General features: G+C 39.9%; 1 protein-coding gene across 12 annotated transcripts in view; it reads right to left on the bottom strand.

Moving 5' to 3' along the window:
- SORCS1 (sortilin related VPS10 domain containing receptor 1) overlaps window positions 1-21,854 on the bottom strand; it is a 518,445-nt gene that overhangs the window by 242,902 nt on the left and 253,689 nt on the right. The gene's annotated exons all lie outside the window — the stretch shown is intronic.

A 21,854-nucleotide genomic window follows, 5' to 3' on the forward strand; every position in this document is an offset into this window, starting at 1 on the left:
TTTATCGGGTGCTTAAAATGTGATCTAAGCTCTTCACATGCAGAATCCCATGAGATCGACACTGATACTAATCACATGTTACAGATAAGGAGAATCCAGGAGTAGAGTCAAACTGCTTAATGCCAGAGAATTTGGAAGATGACTTCTAACTTAACTCCATGCTGTACTGCCTCTCTCAAAAGCCACAAAAGAAAAAGAAAACGTGTTTACAAAATTTGGCTTAGCATTTCTTTGTAAAAGGAATATGAACTCAAAATCTTTGATGTTACATGGTGCAGACCAAAACCTGGCTTTTCTTCATATCAGGTAAAAGGACAGAGGGCCTGCCAGAGAGAACTGATCTTAAGAAAAGCATAAACTGCAAACTCGTGCAGACACTCTGGAAAACAGTGTGGAGGTCCCTCAAAAAATTTAAAGTAGATCTACCCTATGACCCAGCAATAGCACTGCTAGGGATTTACCCAAGGGATACAGGAGTGCTGATGCACAGGGGTACTTGCACCCCAATGTTTATAGCAGCACTTTCAACAATAGCCAAACTATGGAAAGAGATAAATGTCCATCAACTGATGAATGGATAAAGAAACTGTGGTTTCTATACACAATGAAATACTATGTGGCAATGAGAAAGAATGAAATCATGCCATTTGCATTTGCAGCTGTGTGGATGGAACTGGAAGGTATTACGCTGAGTGAAATAAGTCATACAGAGAAAGACAGATACCATATTTTTTCACTCTTATGTGGATCCTGAGAAACTTAACAGAAGACCATGCGGGAGGGGAAGGAAAAAAAAAAAGTTAAAGAGGGAGGGAGCCAAACCGTAAGAGACTCTTAAAAACTGAGAATAAACTGAGGGTTGATGGGGGGTGGGAGGGTGGGGAAAGTGGGTGATGGGCACTGAGGAGGGCACCTGTTGGGATGAGCATTGGGTGTTGCATGGAAACCAATTTGACAATAAATTTCATATTAAAAAATAATAAAAATAAAATAAATAAAATAATTTTCAAAATAAAAAAAAGAAAAACATTAAAAAAGCCTCTCACAATGATAAGAGAAGGTATGTCTTTCATCCACCCTAGCTCCTAGTAAGGTTAGAAAAATGGAAAAAGTAAGTGGGCCAACTTGTTAATTATTTGACGATGTCTCAGGAAGACTACCAAGATATCATAGCTTAAGAGAAATATTAAATACTTGGAGTCAAACAGAAGTGGACACAGAAACTCAGTAGCTGAGTAACCAGTCAGTGCCTGGTTTCCTGAACAAATAAACTTCAGACTTCCTTTGGACAAGTCATATTTACTTATTTATCTAACAAGTTGGTGATAGAATAGATGTCTAACTCTTAATCTCCCTGCCTTCTCTGCCTGCCCCTGCCCTTGCCCACTCCAGCCTTGTTATTCCATGTATCTGGAAAGCTCTTTCCCCAAACGGCCCTTCATTTCTTTCTGAACATCAGTCATCCTGTATCAAATAGCATCTTCCCACACCCCCAGCACACTCAATCCTCCCTGGCCTCTTTTATTTTCTCTCCATAGTATTTATCCCCATCTGATAGATTTCTACTTACTTTTTTATTTTCTGTCTTCCCCCACCAGAATGAAAACTCCATGAGAGTAGAAAAGATGTCTGTTTTGTTCACTTCTGTCTTCCTAGCTTTCAGAGGAGTGCCCCGGACACATCAGGCACTCATAATTTGTTCCTGACTGACCGGCTGACTCAGTGGAAGCTTGCTCCTCTTGTGTGGTCAGTTGGACTTCTACTGAGTCAAAATTAAGAAGCTTGCATAATCTGGCCAGGGTGCTGCAGTCCTGCTATTAACAGAGTCAATCAGCTGTGTGGGGTACCATGGGACCCGCACTGGGAGCATGTTCTATGCTCTTCTACTTGTTAATTAAGAAGCGCTTGGCTAGCATCTTAGACTACTTGAAGTGCCAGAAGGGCAGGGGGCTTATGTTTGGTCAGCCCCAAATCTCCAGGACTCAGGACAGTGCTGGCACATCAGGTGTCTTCTCCATATGGAAGGTGAATGAATGCATGAAGCCTGATGGACACTCAATGAACCAAGGATGAGTCAGACTACTTCTTCAAAAAGCTTTAGAAAGTATCCAAATAACCTGACCTCCTCCTCCTCTCCCTTCAGACCCCAGAGAAGTAACATGCCCTATCCCAGACCCGTCAAGCCATACTTCCAAGGTCACAAAGCAAAGACTTGAGCTGTAGAAGGAAGCCTGGGGACAGGAAGCAAGGAAGCATAGGAGCATTACTCAAATCGGTGCCAATGAGATATCCTGAAAGTGGAACAACATTCACCTCTAAATCAAGCAGCTGCGGCTTCTGTGTTTTGTTTCTTTCCTAAAATCATTAAGAGCAGCCACTTTCATTGCTCCTCATGCATTTGGCGGCATAAAAATAGCTTCCAAAGCCAAAGGCACATTGGCTGCATCGCAGACACTGCTCCTTAATAACTTAGGATGCATGAGGTTAAAGCAGTGAGAATAATTTAGGGTTTGGAAAATGTTTGCGAGTGAGTCGACATTTAAATAACTTCATTATCATGCATTGACAGATTTTTTTAACCTGTCAGTGCAACTGATATTTCTATTACCACGTTATAACAAACCCCTGCACATTTTAAATACAGTCACCAGATTCCATTAGTCTACCCACTGTCAAGAAAATATCTCCAAATCCATTTTTCATAATACCTCAAGAATATAATAGGCAATCTACATCAAATGATGACGTGGACCTGAAGGAAATTGTCTCCTGCTTTCTAAGGATTCTGCCATGAAATACGTTTGCCTGTCAGCCTAAACGTATAATTTAAACGTGCTGCTGAGACGTTATGGTACATCCTGAGCTGAACAAGCTTCCCTCTGTTTCTTGGATACCCTGAGCTTCTCAGGTTAATTGGCAGAGTTAGAGAGAAGGGGGTTAAATAGTAGATTTAGGGACAGGAACAGCAGCGTGCTATAAAGATATTTCCACTCTGCCAGAGGTCACGGGATTTCCAATTTATTTTGATCTGGAATTTTTTTTAAAGTTATTTTTTAAATGTAAGGGATGGGTACCTTTGTGTCCATAAGGTATAAAAGTTCTTGCTCATCTTTCTGGTCTTTCGGTGCCATTGTCTTCTTTTCCTTGTGGGACTATCACATTGTGTTCCTGAAGTTTCTTTCTAGCCACACAGGGTAGTTGAGGTAAGAACCCGGAATGCATTTCTTTTTTTTTTTTTTTTTTTTTTTTTTTTTATGAAATTTATTGACAAATTGGTTTCCATACAACACCCAGTGCTCATCCCAAAAGGTGCCCCTCCTCAATACCCATCACCCACCCTCTCCTCCCTCCCACCCCCCATCAACCCTCAGTTTGTTCTCAGTTTTTAAGTCTCTTATGCTTTGGCTCTCTCCCATTCTAACCTCTTTTTTTTTTTTTTCCTTCCCCTCCCCCATGGGTTCCTGTGAAGTTTCTCAGGATCCACATAAGAGTGAAACCATATGGTATCTGTCTTTCTCTGTATGGCTTATTTCACTTAGCATCACACTCTCCAGTTCCATCCACGTTGCTACGAAAGGCCATATTTCATTTTTTCTCATTGCCACGTAATATTCCATTGTGTATATAAACCACAATTTCTTTATCCATTCATCAGTTGATGGACATTTAGGCTCTTTCCATAATTTGGCTATTGTTGAGAGTGCTGCTATGAACATTGGGGTACACGTGGCCCTAGGCATCAGTGCTCCTGTATCCCTTGGATAAATTCCTAGCAGTGCTATTGCTGGGTCATAGGGTAGGTCTATTTTTAATTTTCTGAGGAACCTCCACACTGCTTTCCAGAGCGGCTGCACCAATTTGCATTCCCACCAACAGTGCAAGAGGGTTCCCGTTTCTCCACATCCTCTCCAGCATCTATAGTCTCCGGATTTGTTCATTTTGGCCACTCTGACTGGCGTGAGGTGATACCTGAGTGTGGTTTTGATTTGTATTTCCCTGATAAGGAGCGACGCTGAACATCTTTTCATGTGCCTGTTGGCCATCCGGATGTCTTCTTTAGAGAAGTGTCTATTCATGTTTTCTGCCCATTTCTTCCCTGGGTTATTTGTTTTTCGGGTGTGGAGTTTGGTGAGCTCTTTATAGATTTTGGATACTAGCCCCGGAATGCATTTCAATGTGACTCTATGTATCACGGAAAGGAAAGGGCGGCGATGTAGTAAACAACACATTTCCACACATGCTTCTGCTGGGGGTAATAAGACTGTTGGTCTATAATACAGCGAACACCAAATATAGGGGTTACTTTTACCTCTGAAATATCTTTAGATTCATCTTTCGAGCATAAAAATAACTAAAATTTGAATTTTAGCTACTTTAAGTTGTCAGGTAACTCTGATACCTGGATCTCTATTTTCGCTATATGTTGTATTGAAACTGTCAATGCTCACAATTTTCTGTGTTAATGTAGACTGTGCTCTCCAAAGGCAGGAGTAGTTCGTATTTACCCTTTCAATCTTCTTTCTGCCCATTTCTCTTTTCAAGGCTGGATTCAAACATCCTTCCTTCACTGAACTTTCTCACATCCCTCTGCAGAATGGAGCTCAGACTCAACTGAACATCTCCTATATTGTTTCTATATTCTGCCATATATAACCTTCTATGGTTCTCCTCTCCCCATCTGATACCACCGACTAGAGAGCACAGTTCATTTATACTTACTCTTGTGTCTCTCTGCAACATGAGAGCTACTTCTTGAAATCTAGAACGGGCTCAAATCATGTTGCTGAGTGAATTGAACCCCACCTCTCTTAAATGGTCTCCCATCTTATCAGAAAATATAATTGGAGAAATTCCACATTTGGTTTTTGTATTTCTTTTTGGAGGGTAAGGGGGCAAGGAAATTTCCGGGCTACCACGCCCTGAGTTTATGTCAGGCAAGAGTCATTAAGAGACATAAATATAAGAGAATTTAGGGGCTTACTTAGGAAGAACTCACACAAATGTGTACATAGAATGTATTATGCATTATTAATGTATTCTGTATAAATATGGCAATGGAAAACATAATATATATTTATTAGTTACACAAAGATAAATTTAGGAGGGGAGGCATGTCTGTTCAGCTTTACCGAGGGCTCTCTCTTCTGATAGGACCCTAATCCTCAGGCATTTCTGATCCATTGCACAGGGCATCTATCCTCATGCTGAGGCCACATCTTCACAGGCCGCATTACCACACACTCATAACTACTTGCCAAATTGCTTATGAATAATAATACTGAACACTGACTGAATGCTGAAAACATACCACACTCTGGCTGAGCACTTTACAAGGATTGGCTCACTCAGTTCTCATGGCACTCCATGAGTTAAGTACTGGTATGATTTACATCTTATGGACGAGGAAATCAAGACTTAGAGAGGATGACTGACTTTCCCAAAGCTACATGGCAACAGAGCCCGATTCAGACCCAGGCAGTGAGTCCCCAAAGCCAGCATGCTTAACACAAAGATGTAGCAGCTTATGCACTGGAGTTGTGCTCTTTCTAAGGAAGATAGTCTGGGGGAGAAAAAGAGATGGGATTTCCCAGTGAAGCACACGGAGCTTAGGTCACCTGCCTCTCACACAATCAACCACCACTGTATAATCTCCGCCAGTTATCATCCTCAAGTCAATTTTGTGTTTGAATAAGGACCCCTTAGCCCAACCATGTGATAAACTAAGACTCCAGAGGTATTGATGGTACCAGGGGCCACTGTGGACTTTCGCCCTGGTTGTGTAGAGCGTCAGACAGGAAATGGCACGTATGTGTGTGTGTGTGTGTGCGCGCACACACACACACACACATATGTATACATATCGCTTCTTTTACCATCCTTGTCAGTAAAAGAATTTGACCTGCAATTGCTTATTGTCACATGTGATTTCTGCCAGAGTGCTTTACTCTCGTACATGACACACTGTTTTGCTAAAGAAGCACTGTATCTGTCCTGCCCTGGGAATATGCAAACTTTAGTAAATGTTTCATTCATTGTGAATGAAGCCAATGTTACTCGGTCCTCCTAGCCCTTCAATCAGCACATGCGTATGAAACTTGTGAAAAAAATGTATTCTGGAAGCCTAAGCAGCTACACATTTAGCAGTGACAAGGGGCTTGACTTGATTCCCTGATATTAAACGATCCAATTATCCTGAGGTGTGAGTTGTTCTCTGGGTGTCATGGTCTAGGGTCAGATTGTCAGGTTTTTTGTTTGTTATTTTGTTTTGTCCCCTCCCCCCCATAGATGGAAGGAACTGCAGCCTCACATGATGGTGCATAACTGAGCTCTTGCCAACTTCAGTATCCTAACCGTTAAGTGACTGAGAAATGAATGAGTGCTTCTCCATGTGTAATTGGAGAGGACTGGACTAGCTGATCTCTAGCCTTGTTTTCTAACATTCAAGAATTCCTGTAGTTGGAGGAGTATGGGGGAACTCTGATCCATACAGGAGCCAACAACATACTTCTGAGAAGTAAAGCTTAGAGAAAACTCTCATCCCCAAATTGTAGGAGACAGCCAGGGGTTGGAGTGTTAAGATGGAGGTATATCCTTCGCCTGTTATATCTTGTCTATTTTCTTTTTAGTTTCTTCAAAAGTGAAATGACTGAGCCTGGTCAGAAAACATAGTTTGTTCATTGTTGCATATCATTGCAGTATAATATCACCATTTTTTTGGGGGGGGGTCCTTGTTACCTTCAGGAGAACTAAAAATGCTACACTGTTAGAACTTCAATAAGGTCTTAGAGATGATTTCATCTCTATTCAATGATGTCCTTCCTTCTTTCCTTCCTACCTTTCCTTCCTCCCCCTCCTTCTTCTTTCTTTTCTTTTCTTTTCTTTTCTTTTCTTTTCTTTTCTTTTCTTTTCTTCTCTTCCCTTCCCTTCCCCTCCCCTCCCCTTCCCTTCCTTTCCCTTCCCTTTCCTTTCCTTCCTTCCTTCCTTCAGAGTAGAAGAGTTTAAGCCCTATTCTATGCATTCAACAGATAGGGAACTATCCTCATTGAAACACCTGTGGTCTGTCCCAACCCATCAAATCTCTTAACACACACACACACACACACACACACACACACACACCCTAGTCTCCCTGTTTTACTAACTCTTTAACATTTTCAAACAACTTCTGGGGATCAATAAAGGAGTTTCCACACAGTGGAATAAGCCCAGCCTTATGATTCTGCAGACAAAGGAGCTAAAAGTCAGGAGTAAAGCAAGCCAAGCATTCAATTGAGTCTCAAGTCATGAAGAGAACCCAGGTTTTCTGATTCTCATACCAAGACACTTCTCAGAATTACAGGTTATCAAATATGCAAAAGCACTTTAATCTCATCAGAGAAAAAAAATCACTTTACAAAGCCTATCCTTCTTAGCATCACTTAATAGTGTAAGGAAGGGACATAATATTATATGTGAAAAAGCTGATTCTCCCCCAAAACAAAGAAACAGAGGCTTAGATGTTTAAGAAACTTATACAACTGTACTTTGGAATCATACCAAATTGAATATTATGATTACATTTGGGAAAGGGAGCAGGACTAGAGCTGGAGTCAATCAAAGAGGATATTAAAAAAAATTAAATTACATACAATCCTTACAAAGAAAGTACTCCAGTGTCCCTCATGGAATAAACAAACACAAAACCAGAAACACTTCAATCACTGATGTGTACTCTGTCCAGTCTGCCTGCAGTGATATATAACTGACCCACAAGCAAAATCCCTTCAACAAAATCTGAATGGTCCAGTTGACTGGGGATGGACTTTTAACCTATGCTATTACTCCAGACCACACTGACATCCACAAGCACCCAGGAGAATTTCCAGGTCCCACTTCCCTCAGATTTTCTGATTTTATTTAAAAAGCAAAGTAATCTAGGAAAAACTGGCAGTCCCATCCATGATCTTAAAATAGCCCCTTCCCTGAATTCTTACATACTATAAATTAAAACACTCACATCCTTCTTGGCTCACATCTTTCTGTAGCACTGATGGTACCTGAATGCTTGGTAACAGGGGCTACAAAATGTTCACCAAAAGTCCAAAACTGATTCTTCATAACCAGGCATAATGTGTAGCTACCATGAAGTTAGTCTAATTATTAGAAATAGTATAGCAAGCAATACCATGCCATGGTCCATTCATTCACTCAAATAACAATTATTTAGGTGATGTTGTGTCTCCCACGTTCCAGGCCTCGTTCTGAGCCCTGGAAATAAAAGAGACAAACGAAGAAAAAAATACAAAATTGCTAAAATTTTGTGGAGCCTAAATTCCAGTGGGGACAGATTATAAACATATATGCAAACGTATAAATTTTCAATTGACGGTAAATACCATGAAGTAAAATAAGAGAGTTAAGGAGGACAAAGAGTGAACATGGCATGTGCTACTTTACATAGAAAGTCCTCTTTGATAAGGCATTTGAGAATAAATCAGAATCATAGAAGGTGGGCTGGTGTATATGTTGAGAAAGAGTGTTACGAACAGGGAGGAAAAACAAGTACCAGGGCATTAAATGAGGTCCGAGTATATGACTCGGAAAGGAGGTGAGCAGTCTACAGCAAAGGCTATAAACAAGGAGGAGAGTGCTAACACAGGTGGCCCCTCATGAAGACGATAGCACGTAGAACACACTGAGCCTTGCATGCCATGATAAGCTTTTGGAAGGTTCTGAGAAGGGCAAGCATTATATTACTAACATTTTCATAGAACAAAGGTTCTGGATTTACACTTGGGAGCTTAGTGTCCCTGTCTGTATAAAGGGTCTATAAATGGTATCTGTTTCTCATTGGACTGTTGGAAGGGTCAGAGAAGATGCTCCCTGAAAAGTTTTCAGTGTAGCAAGAAATCCTTTTTCAATGCAAGCAGTTATTATTGTGGTTGGTGGTTAGTTTCAGAGAACTTGCTTGCAAGGAACAGAGTAAGGAGATATAATCTGAAGCTGCAAAGGATGAAAATTATATAGAACATAATAGATCACTGACTTAGAACAACTTATCTTAAATCCTGAAGGAAGAAAAAAAACAAAGAAAAATGTAAAGGGAAGTGAGATGCAGCATGGTTTCTTAAAACAGATCATTTTTAGAAGATATGCAGCAAGAAAATGATGGGACCTGTGTAATTTGTAGGTTGGACTTTAGGGAATCAAACACTTGAAAGCAGGTTTTACCCTCAAAAAACATCAGAAAACACTGCTTGCTGCAGCTGAGAGGGTGGCATATTATTCTGGAACACTCAAATTAGCTCTGGATGGAACTTACGCCTGATACCCTAACCCAGACTCTTCCTAAAATATTTTGGTCCTATAACTTCTTATTTCTCAACCTCCAATGCCACCCAAATTAATTTTCTACACATAGCCCTGCTTTTTACATTCCTACTTCTTCACATTGTAATTTTCTCATTCTCTCAAAAATAATGTCCTCTAATTCACCTCCATTAAGCACCATTTTCAATTTTCAATAGCTGGCTCCAGTTTCTAATTGCACCAATAACTCCTTCAACTCAAGGCCTTTACTCTTCTCTCACTTCGGAACACTTAGTGTTTATACGCCTACCTTACAAGAGAAGCAATTAAGGGTCACCCTTCCAAGAGGAGTCCACGCCAGGGCTTGTCATAGTAATGGGCGCTGAAGTTGCCAATGCAGGCTTTGCCAGTGACCTGCTGAGTGACCTTGGGCAAACTTCCCAACATCTCTGGGCTGTTCTTTAATAATGCTGATTGACCTCACAAGGTTGCTGGGAGGAATCACTAATCAACCTTATTGTGAAACACTTAGTCAATACAGAGCACTTTATAAATATTTACTAATATACAATGAGCTCATGGCATCTGAGAGCCAAAGAATTTGCATAATCAGAGAAAATGCTATCTGGACTCCACAATGACAGTCAACGTTGTACCTGAAATCGTTCTTTTCTCTTAAATATAAGTCTGCTGGCATTTGGGGATGGTCTAGGTTTCCTACTGTTAGTGATAGGAGTGAATCAGATCAGTGAGGCTTTAGTTACCTATCAAGCAAAAAAAAAAAAAAAAAAAAAAAAAAAAACCAAGAAAAAACAACAGTGATTCTAGCCCATTAAAACAGTAAAAGTATATAACACTTCTATAATAACGTATGTGTACAACTGAGCTTATCAGACAACAAAGCAGATGACTTGTGGACAATATATGACAGACAATGTGCTGGATACTGGGGATAAAATATTCAATAAAACCAGCAAGAATCTTGGGATGCCTGAGTGGCTCAGTCTGACTCTTGATTTCAGCTCAGGTCATGATCTCATGGTTTGTAAGATCGAGCCCAGCATCAGGCCTCATGATGACAGCACAGAGCCTGCTTGGGATTCTCTCTCCCCTGCTCTGTCTCTGCCCCACCCCAGCTCATGTGCATGCATTCTCTCTCTCTCTCCCTCTCAAAATAAACAAACTTAAATTACAAAAACAAAACAAAACAAAATAAGAAAGGATCCTTGTTTCAAGGAGCGTGCATTTTAGCATAAGAGGCAATCAATCCCACGAAGAAGATTATTTGATATTTTACTGTTTATATAAGTTCTCGGATGAAAACAAAACTGGGTATTGCTATAAACAAGTGACAGCCTGGTGACTACTGGATGACCTTGGAAGACCTCTCTGGGCAGATGACTTAAGCTGCGGAGGGAAATGGCTGTACATTTGAAGCAGAACAAATGACAGGTTCAAAGGCCTTAAGGTATATTCAAGAGACCAAAGAAAGTTGTGTGGTTATAGCTTCTAGACGGTGATGAGTAGAGAGAAGCAGGCAGAGGCTAGATTATGCAAGGCCTTCCTTGGAGTATAGCATAAGAATTGTGGATTTTCTCATTTGTGAGATGGGAAAGCATACAAAGGGTTTGCTCAAAGATATGTCAGAACCTGACAACAGTTTTTAAAAGCTAATTTTGACTGCTGTTTGTAGAACAAACTCGAGAATGGCAGAAGTAGGAAAGGCAGGGAGTCCAGCTAGGGGATAAGGATGGCTTGGACGAAGGACTTCAGTCAGGAGTCATCCTTGGGCTTCATTTGTCAGTGGGGAGTATTTGAAGGTCATCATCAACTTATCAACTGCACCAAAATACAGTAACTTAACAATGATTTCTATTAACAATTTATAATAATTTCAATTTATTCTTGATAACATTTTCTAGTTACAATAATTTTTTTGGTTCATGCTCTTTTTACCATAACACCGAAAGTACGTGAACCTTCCTTTTCATTTAGGACTGGGTAATTCCTGTGATTTCTGATTATAGATACACTGTAGGGGATGTGGCTTCTTTGACATTGAAGGCGCAGTTTTTATACTCAACATGAATAATTCAGGAGTATATTAGTTGTGCTTTATTATTATAGTTTACTTCAACTTGAACTATAGTTTAAGAGTTATGGACTTTTTTTTTTAATCAGCAGAAGCTCATCCATCATGTTGCATCCAAGGGAGCTACCAAGTTATAAAGTTTGCTATTTATAGCAACTATTGTGATTCAAAATGAGAATCAGTATCTTGTTCCCCTGCCATCTAACCTTAGGTCAAGCACAGGATCTACAGATGGAATTTGATGGAATTTTACAGGAAGTGAAATGAAAGCACAGAGCTGGATATTAATACCTGAGCAAGTGCTCAAGGGAATGCACTCTCTGGCTTCCTCCCAGAAGAAAAATGGTCAGCCACGTGGATCGTGTGTCAAAACTACACAGAGGGGTGGCGGAGAAATGACAGACAGGATGCCCCAGCATTTCCACATCATGCATGAGCCTAATTCTCTCAAAATGAAGGATGATCTCCCCAAAATTCTGTTCAGAGACTGCCTTGGAAAAGAAGTCTCCAGGACTCGTTGAATCTTTAGCTCTTTCTTGAGCATCATTTATGTGGTTAGCTGTGAGCTATACTTCCCTCCCACATTGCAATGTAATTTCTTGTGGCTCCTGAAAATACCACCACCATCAGCACCCATCCTTGTACCCAAAGATGCGGTACTTTCGTATTATTAAGAGGGTTTTCTAGAGCAAGCGTCCCATGGACAGAGACTGTGCCTGTACAGTGTCCTCTGCATAGCACCTGGCATAAGGACTTCAGTAATTAGGCATTTGCCAAGTTTTTTCTTACAGTGATGAGGCTAATGAGAATCGGTTACTATTTTCATACCTCCGAAGACATTTCAACCCTTGTTTGCTTTAAAATGTGTTTGAAAATCCTGAGATCTTTTCTTTTTGCCACAGCTGGGATTTTATACAAATTATCAACAATAACCAATCGTCCCTAAAACCCAGGGAAGAAAACTCAGGTTCTTAATGGGCTGTAGGAGAAAATTCAAACATCAATCTATTTTTGAAGAGATAATACTCTAGTCAAAAAATGGATAGAGCCCTCAGAAAACCATAGGCAAAGTTTGGTGAGCAGTGGAAATTAAGTATTTGAATATTTGATCTACTCACCATGAGACACTTTTGGGACCTTCTGGACAAGAATTTTGGAGAAGGACACGGGAATCTGCAGATTCTTGAAGAATCCAGTCCCTCTGGAAAGCCAACCTCATCTTGCAGTTTCAAGAACTTATACCCTAAAGATGAACCATCTGCTACATGCAGAACCCTGCTCTGGTGCTGAGGTACAGGGAACAGAAGCAAAGGGAGAGGGCATGCCTGAAAAAAGCAGAGGCTTCTTCCATAGCATCTGGCAAGGTACTCTTACAGACAGACTTTCCTATTTACAGATGATGCAAGTGAGGCTCCAGCAATTAAGGGAACCTGTCCATACCTAGACAACTGATAATGGGTAGAACCTGCTTTCAAATGTCAATCTGTCTGACTCCGAAGTCCATACTTGTAAGCTCTACCTTACATTCTTTCTGTAACACACTGCCCAAGAATGAACTGAATACTGCAGGTCTGACCCTCATTCCTTGTCTATGCATGTCCCTATGGTGTAAGTGGCCAGATTGTATGATACTTAGTGAAATTGTTTTTGAGGAGTTATCTTTCCTTTCCTTGTCTCCTTTCCTCTCCTTTCCTCTCCTCTCCTCTCCTCCCCTCCCCTGCCCGCCCTCGCTTGCTTGCTTGCTTGCTTGCTTGCTTGCTTTCTTTCTTTCTTTCTTTCTTTCTTTTGAACAAGTAGGGGAGGGGCAGAGAGAGAGAGAGAGAGAGGGGCAAGAGAGTCTCAAGCAGGTTACACTTTGAGCACAGAGCCCAATGCATGCTCAATCCCATGACCCTGGGATCATGATTTGAGTGGAAATAAAGAGTTAGACACTCAACCAACTAGCCACCCAGGTGCTCCAACAGAGCTTCTTTTAAAGGTCCAGAGAGAACCAACCAGTATTTCCAAGCTGAAAAATTTCCCTTCTCACTCTGCTAGTGTTTCTCATCTGGGGTGTCATCATCTGTTAGGGGACCCTTTGTAATTTTTGGATGTTTTAGAATTGTCATAATGATTGGGGGGATATAGGACATGGGCCTAGAGATGCTAGATACTGTCATACATCATTTTCAAATATTTTACTAGGCTTTCCTAAAGCTGGAAAAATATCTCTACTGTCAAACTCCATGTACATATGAACATATATATTTTCAAATTTTTAATATATACTAAATTTTACAGAACCTGACTCCCATTTAACTCAAGGGAATTCTTTTCATTCTTTTTCAAAATTCTATTGGGAACTTTTCCAAGAGTTGTTCAGTTTCTTTTTTTTTTTTTTTTTCAACGTTTTTATTTATTTTTGGGACAGAGAGAGACAGAGCATGAACGGGGGAGGAGCAGAGAGAGAGGGAGACACAGAATCGGAAACAGGCTCCAGGCTCTGAGCCATCAGCCCAGAGCCTGACACGGGGCTCGAACTCACGGACCGCGAGATCGTGACCTGGCTGAAGTCGGACGCCTAACCGACTGCGCCACCCAGGCGCCCCAGTTGTTCAGTTTCTTAAAATCACATGCTGCTCATGGAACTTGGATCCTCACCATTTGTATCAAGCTTTCATCATACTCTTCCTGTGGACACTTTCTAATAGTGTAGGCTCTATAGTCTTACATTTTAAAATACATGAAAAATATATTCATTTATTAAACACAATACTTCTTTTATCTTTATGTTACAGTTAGACAACTTATTTTTTTTTATTAAATTTTAATGATGTATGTGGATGTGGTAGGCAGACTTTTGCCTCCCTCTCCAAAGGTGTCCTTCCCTAATGAATATGTTAGACTAAATGACAAAAGGAACATTGCATACGTAATTGAGATTACTAATCAGTTCACCTTAAAATGGGGAGTTTATCGTAGATTATCTGGATGGACCCAGTACAACCACACGTGCTTTTAAAGTGAGGGGGTGGAGGCAGAAGACTAAGCCATAGAGTAAGCCTGAGAAGGATGCCAGGTGCCACTGCTGGACTGAACATGGAAAGACCATGTGTGAAGACATGTGGCCTGTCTCTGGACACAAAGAACAGGACCAGATGACAACCAGCAAAGAAATAGTGACCTCAGACCTTCAGCCTCAGGAACTGGATTTGTCAATAACCTGACCATTAACATGGATGAGAATGTTATCCCAGATACCCCAGGTCTGAGCCTAGCCAGGCGATACCTTAACTGCAACCTTGTGAAACCCTCAGCAGCAAACCAGCAGAGTTCACCTGGACTTCTGATCTACAAAACTGTGCTTTGTTAAACCGTTAAGTTTATGATAATTTTTTTTAGGCAGCAATAGAAATCTAATAGAGTTTCATGGGAGATATTAGTTTTAATAAGATTGATAATGATGGCACTTGGTGGCTAAGAGTTTGGAATTCAAATTGTAATGGGTATCCTTATTTGGACCCTAAGACAGATACTGATCAGGCTCCCAATGACGGTCCAAAATGAAGTCTTCGTGTGCAAGAGTTCCATTTTACTAGTTATATAAGCATGCTCTATTCTTCCTGACAGAATCATAAAGAGCCAGCCATACTGCAGTTAGAAATATTAACGAGACTAGATTTGGAACTAAAGAACAAGGTAATCTTTTTTATGTAAAAAAAATAAAAAAGAAAGAAAAACTATATCTATAAGCTTAATTAGGAAAACAGTTAAAAGTTGAGGAGTTCCTAAATCATAGCTCATTGAGGGGCATTAAAAGGCCAGTTCTCTAAAGGACAATCTGCCTGATATTTATGACAGAGGGTGGAGGAAGGAAGCCTGCTAAAACTTCAGATTCCTGGGTCTCTTCCCCAGAGCTTCTAGACCAACAGGTCCTAGAAATATTCAGGAATCTTTAACTTCAAAAGTTTCCTAGATTTAGAACAATCTATTTTGAGAAAGGTTTAGAGTGTTTAAAACTCTACAGGATAAACAAAGAGGAGGCTAACAAATAAGCAGAAGAAAGAAAATGGAACAAAATATCAGAATTCCTCTTTGCATCAGTGCACAGAATCAGATGCTACATTAAAAACCAAGCAATAGCTCCACTTTCCAAGATAGAGTAAATCCCTTCAAAAAGGACAGAAAGGACCAACTGGGAAGAGAGGGGCTATGATGGTCCAGTGGAACTGCCTTAGGCTTTGAAGATAGCTAGACCTTTATTCATAACCCGAGTGGTTCACTCACAAGATGACTACAAGTAATTTTTCCAACTTCGTCAAGTTTTAATGTCTTTCCCTACAAAATGAGAATGGTACCTAGACCTTAGGTGGTAGTGAAGATTAAAAGAATTATTATCATTTTGGCACACTGTGCCAATTTAATAAATATCTATTCTTCTGTCTGCTCTCTGTTGGAGACAAAAATTCCAAGGGTGATAAATATATTTTAAGTTGACTAGTCCCCACCCCTGGTCTTTAACCTTTTCAGAGAGCAGGCCTTGCATCCCATTATTTTTAAAGGCCAGAAAAGAAAATTCATTAACATCTCTTAGTCATTTGTTCCAGTAACTTCATTTATATTAGGAATATCTTCTTCAGATCCCATCTAATAAAATTCATGCCTATGATCCATCCACAACTTATGTACTTATGGAGAAGAGACAAAAGAAATCGAGACAACTAAAGTAGTTAAAGACCAATGGGATTAACAGAAGGAGCTGAGAAGATTACAATTTGCTGCCATCCTACTAACCCAGCATTCTTAAAACATATTTCTTACGTGGTGCCCCATCAACCCCCAGTGAACTGGTAATAATTATGGTGCCAATTTCCCTATGGTATGTTTGTTTTCATTCAACGGCAGGTACTGAACATTTGATTATATACTGCAGGCCCTGTAAATACCTTGGACACAGAAATGATATGAATTGATCCATTTCTCTTTAGGATTTCGAAGGGAAATCTCATCCAAAGTAAAATCTAAGTCAGCATCTCTTTCAGATGCTCAGTGAAAGTAGTGAATCCCTAAATTCTCTGCCTATAGGTTTACTGTGGTTGCTCCTGGGTTGTCTATGTGTCATTCTCATCTTCAATTTACCGAGTTCTACCAACCTGATCCTGGGAGCAATGTTTGGAATATTGTCTGGATCAGGGTTTGGCAAACTTTTTTCTCTAAATGGCCAGACACAAAATATGTTCAGCTTTGTGGTCCATACCAATCCATCACTGTAGCAGGAACGACGTCATAGACAATATATAAACAGATGGGAGTGGCTGTGGTCCAATAAAACTTCATTCACGAAAACATGTGGTAGGTAGAATTTGGCCAAAACTTGCTGACTCTGTTCTAGATTCTAGATTCTTCAGATTAGAATTCCTCGTTGCTGACTCAGCTTTTTATCCTGAGATTTTACACACACACACACACACACACACACACACACACACACACTTAATGGAACAGAAGGCGAATGGCAAAACAAAATGAAACACAAAGCACAAGTTCCCATAGAAGGCTTTCCTAAAGAATTTTAGTAAAAATGGGATAAACAACAAATTATGTTGTCTAGAGATGTAGTCCAGGCAGGGCTGTATTGGGAGTTCTGTAGTAAATGACTTCTTGATGACTGCTGAAGTTAAAGGATTCAATTGAAAAACAGAGAACAGGGGCGCCTGGGTGGCGTAGTCGGTTAAGCGTCCGACTTCAGCCAGGTCACGATCTCGCGGCCCATGAGTTCGAGCCCCGCGTCAGGCTCTGGGCTGATGGCTCGGAGCCTGGAGCCTGTTTCCGTTTCTGTGTCTCCCTCTCTCTCTGCCCCTCGCCCGTTCATGCTCTGTCTCTCTCTGTCCCAAAAATAAATAAACGTTGAAAAAAAAAATTAAAAAAAAAAAAAAAAAAAAAAAAAGAAAAACAGAGAACAAAATAAACAAAAAGCCTCCCCAACAGCAAAACCTGGACTCAAGTTGCATTCTGATTATAGTGAACAACTGCCATCACCATATGTTAGAAGCCATATCATTCTGCCCACAAAAACCAGATGATATGCAGACATGGCTGCTGAAAGTCCCAGAAGAGGTTCCATATAAGGTGTCCCAAGCCTGCTTAGGTAATATCCAACCAGCCTGCTCCCCTTGTCATTTGTAGAGTCATTGACCTTTCAGAGTAAGCAGATGTCTTTCAATTTGATTTGATTTTAGAAGAGCCACTTACCACCAATCTGAGATATGTGTCTGATCTGCATAAGCATGTTATAAGCCCTAAGAGTACCTCTGAATGAGGGGTAAGGTTCATAAGTTTAGAATAAATTATCAGCAATATAATAACACCTTCACATTTTCCCCCTTTTACCCTTTGATACAGTTTTCATTTCTCTTTCATCTTGCAGGTTCTGTCATGCTCAAATGTTGAATGGGGCACATAGGAGCTAATATTCACAATCATAACAGATAATTCGCAAATCTATTAACCAATGATCTTGGTTGCATCTCTGTTACCAGCTCCACTCATTTCTTTGACTTAAGATTCTCTGGCTCATGAGGAGAAAGAAAATAATGATGCTTCTGACCTTGCACAGGTAAGGTGACCCTTCATATAGTGTCACCACAGGAAGAATCCAGTTCTCTGTTTTTATATTTTGGCATCTCTAATCAAGGCTCAAACTTCACAGTGTACCCATAGCTGGAGATCTGAGCCAAGTACATTGTTATTTTCCCTGCTGAACACGTCAGCGATTTCTCAGGCCACATCTCTTTAATACTGCTTCTTCTCCTTAATTCTGTGAGCTATTTAGCATGTAGGAAAGTTGTCAAAACTTACTCCTCCCTCCCTTGTTCCTTCTCTCTTACTCTCTCATTCTTTCTTTCTCTCATTTGAAACATATTTTCATCACTGTCACCATATGGTAGGAGATGTGGGGCTCTTGGTTTCTAGTAGTATTGGAAACTTAGCATTCAATCCCATCATGCAATACTGTAAATAGTCCAGCCACAGCCTACTCTTTCCCTCAAATAGAGTTCCAAGATAATACAAGATTATCCACTTCGTGGATAAGGCACCTTAACCTTCACATCCTTTTTTTTTCTTTTTTCTCTTTTAAATTTATGGAACCATTTAGGGAGATTTCAATTCCCATTAATAATATGTGCAATTGATCTACATTTAAAAGAATTTAATCATGTCTTGGTGACAAATTTAGCTTAAAGCAGAGTTTCACTTAGGACTTCCAAGTAAATTTCTGTTGAAAAGGTCAATTTTTAACATTTGTCAGTTAAAGCCCATACCAGGCAAATTAAATTTCCCTCCACTTGTCTGGAGCACAAACACCTTCAGTGCTGAATATCACCAGTGGTTGGAAATTAGGAAAGTCACCCAAAACAACAGAGACCGAGAGCATTTTTAAAGACCTGGATATCTATTTATTCATTCAAGAATTAGATTTCTTTTTCATAATAAAAAGCTATCTCAAGATGGTAATGAAAAAAAAACAAAAACATGATCTTACTGGATAATTAAAATCATTTCAGTGCTACAAGCACTTAAACATCTATTATTGAGGAAAGAAGCATTGGAGGTTTTAAGCTCACTGCAGCTTACAAATCCCACTGAGGATACAAAAGTACATGAACAATTGGAAACTAAGATGTAACCATCATTAGGGACATGGTTTGGTAAAATTATGGTCCTCATGTTAGGCTGAAGACAGTGCTTTGGACAGTAGAAAATTTTTGTTTTGGATTTCTGGGAAAGCTTGATGGAACTGGCAGGATATCATAAACAGACAATTTAGACAGACACAGATAGGCAGTGCTACAGTGATCACATCATTTTTCCCCCTTTTGGTTCTCTATGCTTTCTAATTTTTACACGATATGTCAACTATTTTATTAAAAATATAATAAAAAAACTTTAAAGAGAGAGAACTTGGAGAAAAAGAGAGAAAGAAAAAATAATCCTTTTTTCACTTTCCTCAGGTCAATCTCAGATCAAATAGGACTGCATGTCCTGGTTTCTCTACTTTTTGGCCCTTAATTATTAAATGGTTCCTAATTTTACTCTAAAGGAAAGGACCCATGGCCGAACATCTAAAGATGATTTTTGCCCATGAGGTCAGCAGCAAAGGACTGAGACTTGGCAGGTCTTAGGAAAAGACTGCATCCATTGTTCTAGCAAAGATGAGAAACTAATAAGGGTGTCTCTGAGCACCACTCTGGGGGAAAAGTACAAGACAGTCTCCGAGCAGCAGCAGCAGCGATGCTCGCTGTGCTGTTTACATGCTTATGTTCTGATAAAGAAGAAAAGGCAGTAGGAACCATGAATTGTTGTTGTTGTTTTGTTCTTAGAAATACTTAAAATCAACTATTATACACACACATACACACAAACACACACACACACACGCGTGCACACACACACACACACACACACACACTCATCTTGTGTTGAGTGGCAACACTAACTAAGCTGTCCCAAGATTATAGAGGAGGCTGTCTTTTCCAAGCACCCTGTGATTACTATCGATCTGTTCAGCTCATTGCAACTCAACCTTACCAGCCTGGGCATGAAAGAAGGATGGATGTTATTAAAGATCCTGAGTAGCTGCTCTGCAGGTATCATTCATTAGAAGTAAACTAAATGTACTGACTTCCAAGCATACAAAAAGATTATGTGTCAGATCCATTCCCTTTCCGGAACCTAGAACCTCTGATGCCCGAAAGCACAGACAGGTATACGTGGAAACACCTGCTCTCAAAGTGTGACGTTGGGAGCTCAGTTTTAGTAGACAATACGAGGATATGAGCAATGCTAGAGCTGCAGTAGCTGCAGCTAAAAGCCAGCTTTTTGCAGCTGCATCCAAAAGCCAGTGGTTAGTAGGGCACCTGGGTGGCTCAGTCGGGTAACTGTCTGACTCTTGGTTTTGGCTCAAGTCATGATCTGGCAGTTTTGTGAGCTTGGACCCGGTGTCTGGCTCTGTGCTGACAGCGTGGAGCCTTCTTGGGATTCTCTCTCTGCCTCTAACGCTGCCTCTGTCTCTCTGCAAATAAATAAACGTAAAAAAAAGAAAACAGTTTTTTTTTTATTAAGTATCATGTGTCCAGGGCTATGCCAGTCACCAAACACAGAATACTTGTTTATTATTTTTTTAATGTTTATTTTTGAGAAGTGGGGGAGAGGCAGAGAGACAGATGGAAACACAGAATCTTAAGTGGGCTCCAGGCTCCGAGCTGTCAGCACAGAGCCCGACATGGGGCTCAAACCCATGAACTGCAAGATCATGACCTGAGCTGAAGTCAGATGCTTAACTGACTGAGCCACCCAAGTGCCTCTAAATGCAGAATGTTTAGAAAGGGATGACCCAGAACATAGCAGAGGCTTAGGACCTTGAAAACAGAGTTGTCTGCATAGAACCAACAGTCAAAGTCCTCTGAAATAAGGTAGAAATATCAGTTACAACAGGTATTACAAATAGATTCATAAACATCAGTGAAATACCAATATCAGTCACACAAGACAATATTCATGTTAATTCATTTTAATATCAATATTGATTAATAATTGATCATGATTATAACATTTCAATAAATCCAAAACAATTAAATAAAGAAAACTATGGAACCATTGACAAGGTAAAATGAAAATGAAGTCAGAAATGTGTTAATTTACACTATTTCAGGATTAAATATTACAATATTTCATCACTATTTTCTTCAGGAATTATTTATATAACCATTTTTATACTATTCTGGGTTAAAAAGAATAGAGAGATCAAAGTGGCAAAATCACACCTGACATGCAGTAATCTTAGATAGATTAAAGGGTTATTGGAAAATTTAAAATGTTATTACTGTGGCACAGTCACGAGACTCCAAATTTAAATAAAACCTCCCAAATAAGAAGCAGATGTGGGGGTGCCTGAGTGGCTCAATCGGTTAAGTATCCAACTTTGGCTCAGGTCATGATCTGGTAGTTTGTGAGTTCGAGCTGCACGTCAGGGTCTATGCTGACAGATCAGAACCTAGAGCCCTCTTCAGATTCTGTGTCTCCCTCTCTCTCTGCCCCTCCCCTGCTCGTGTGTGCGTGCACACTCTCTGTCTCTCTCTCCCCACCCTCTCAAAAATATAAAAAAAAAAAATTAAAGAATCAGATGTGAAGCACTTAGCACATAGTAGGCTTTCAATAAGTGATAACTCTTACTATGTGGGACAAATAATTAGCTTATAAAATTTGCCCACATGACACACAATCTAAAATAAATAAATAAATAAATAAATAAATAAATAAATAAATACAAGATGATCTAGTAATGATCACTATAGAGGTTTACTTTCTTTTTTAACATGTTAAAAAAAAACACATAACCTAAAATTTACTGTCTTGACCATTTTTAAGTACAGTTCAATAGTATACTCACACTGCTGTGCAACAGATTTCCAGAACTTTTGCATCTTGTCAGACT

Source organism: Prionailurus viverrinus, chromosome D2 (assembly GCF_022837055.1).
Source record: "Prionailurus viverrinus isolate Anna chromosome D2, UM_Priviv_1.0, whole genome shotgun sequence".
Taxonomy (NCBI): domain Eukaryota; kingdom Metazoa; phylum Chordata; class Mammalia; order Carnivora; family Felidae; genus Prionailurus; species Prionailurus viverrinus.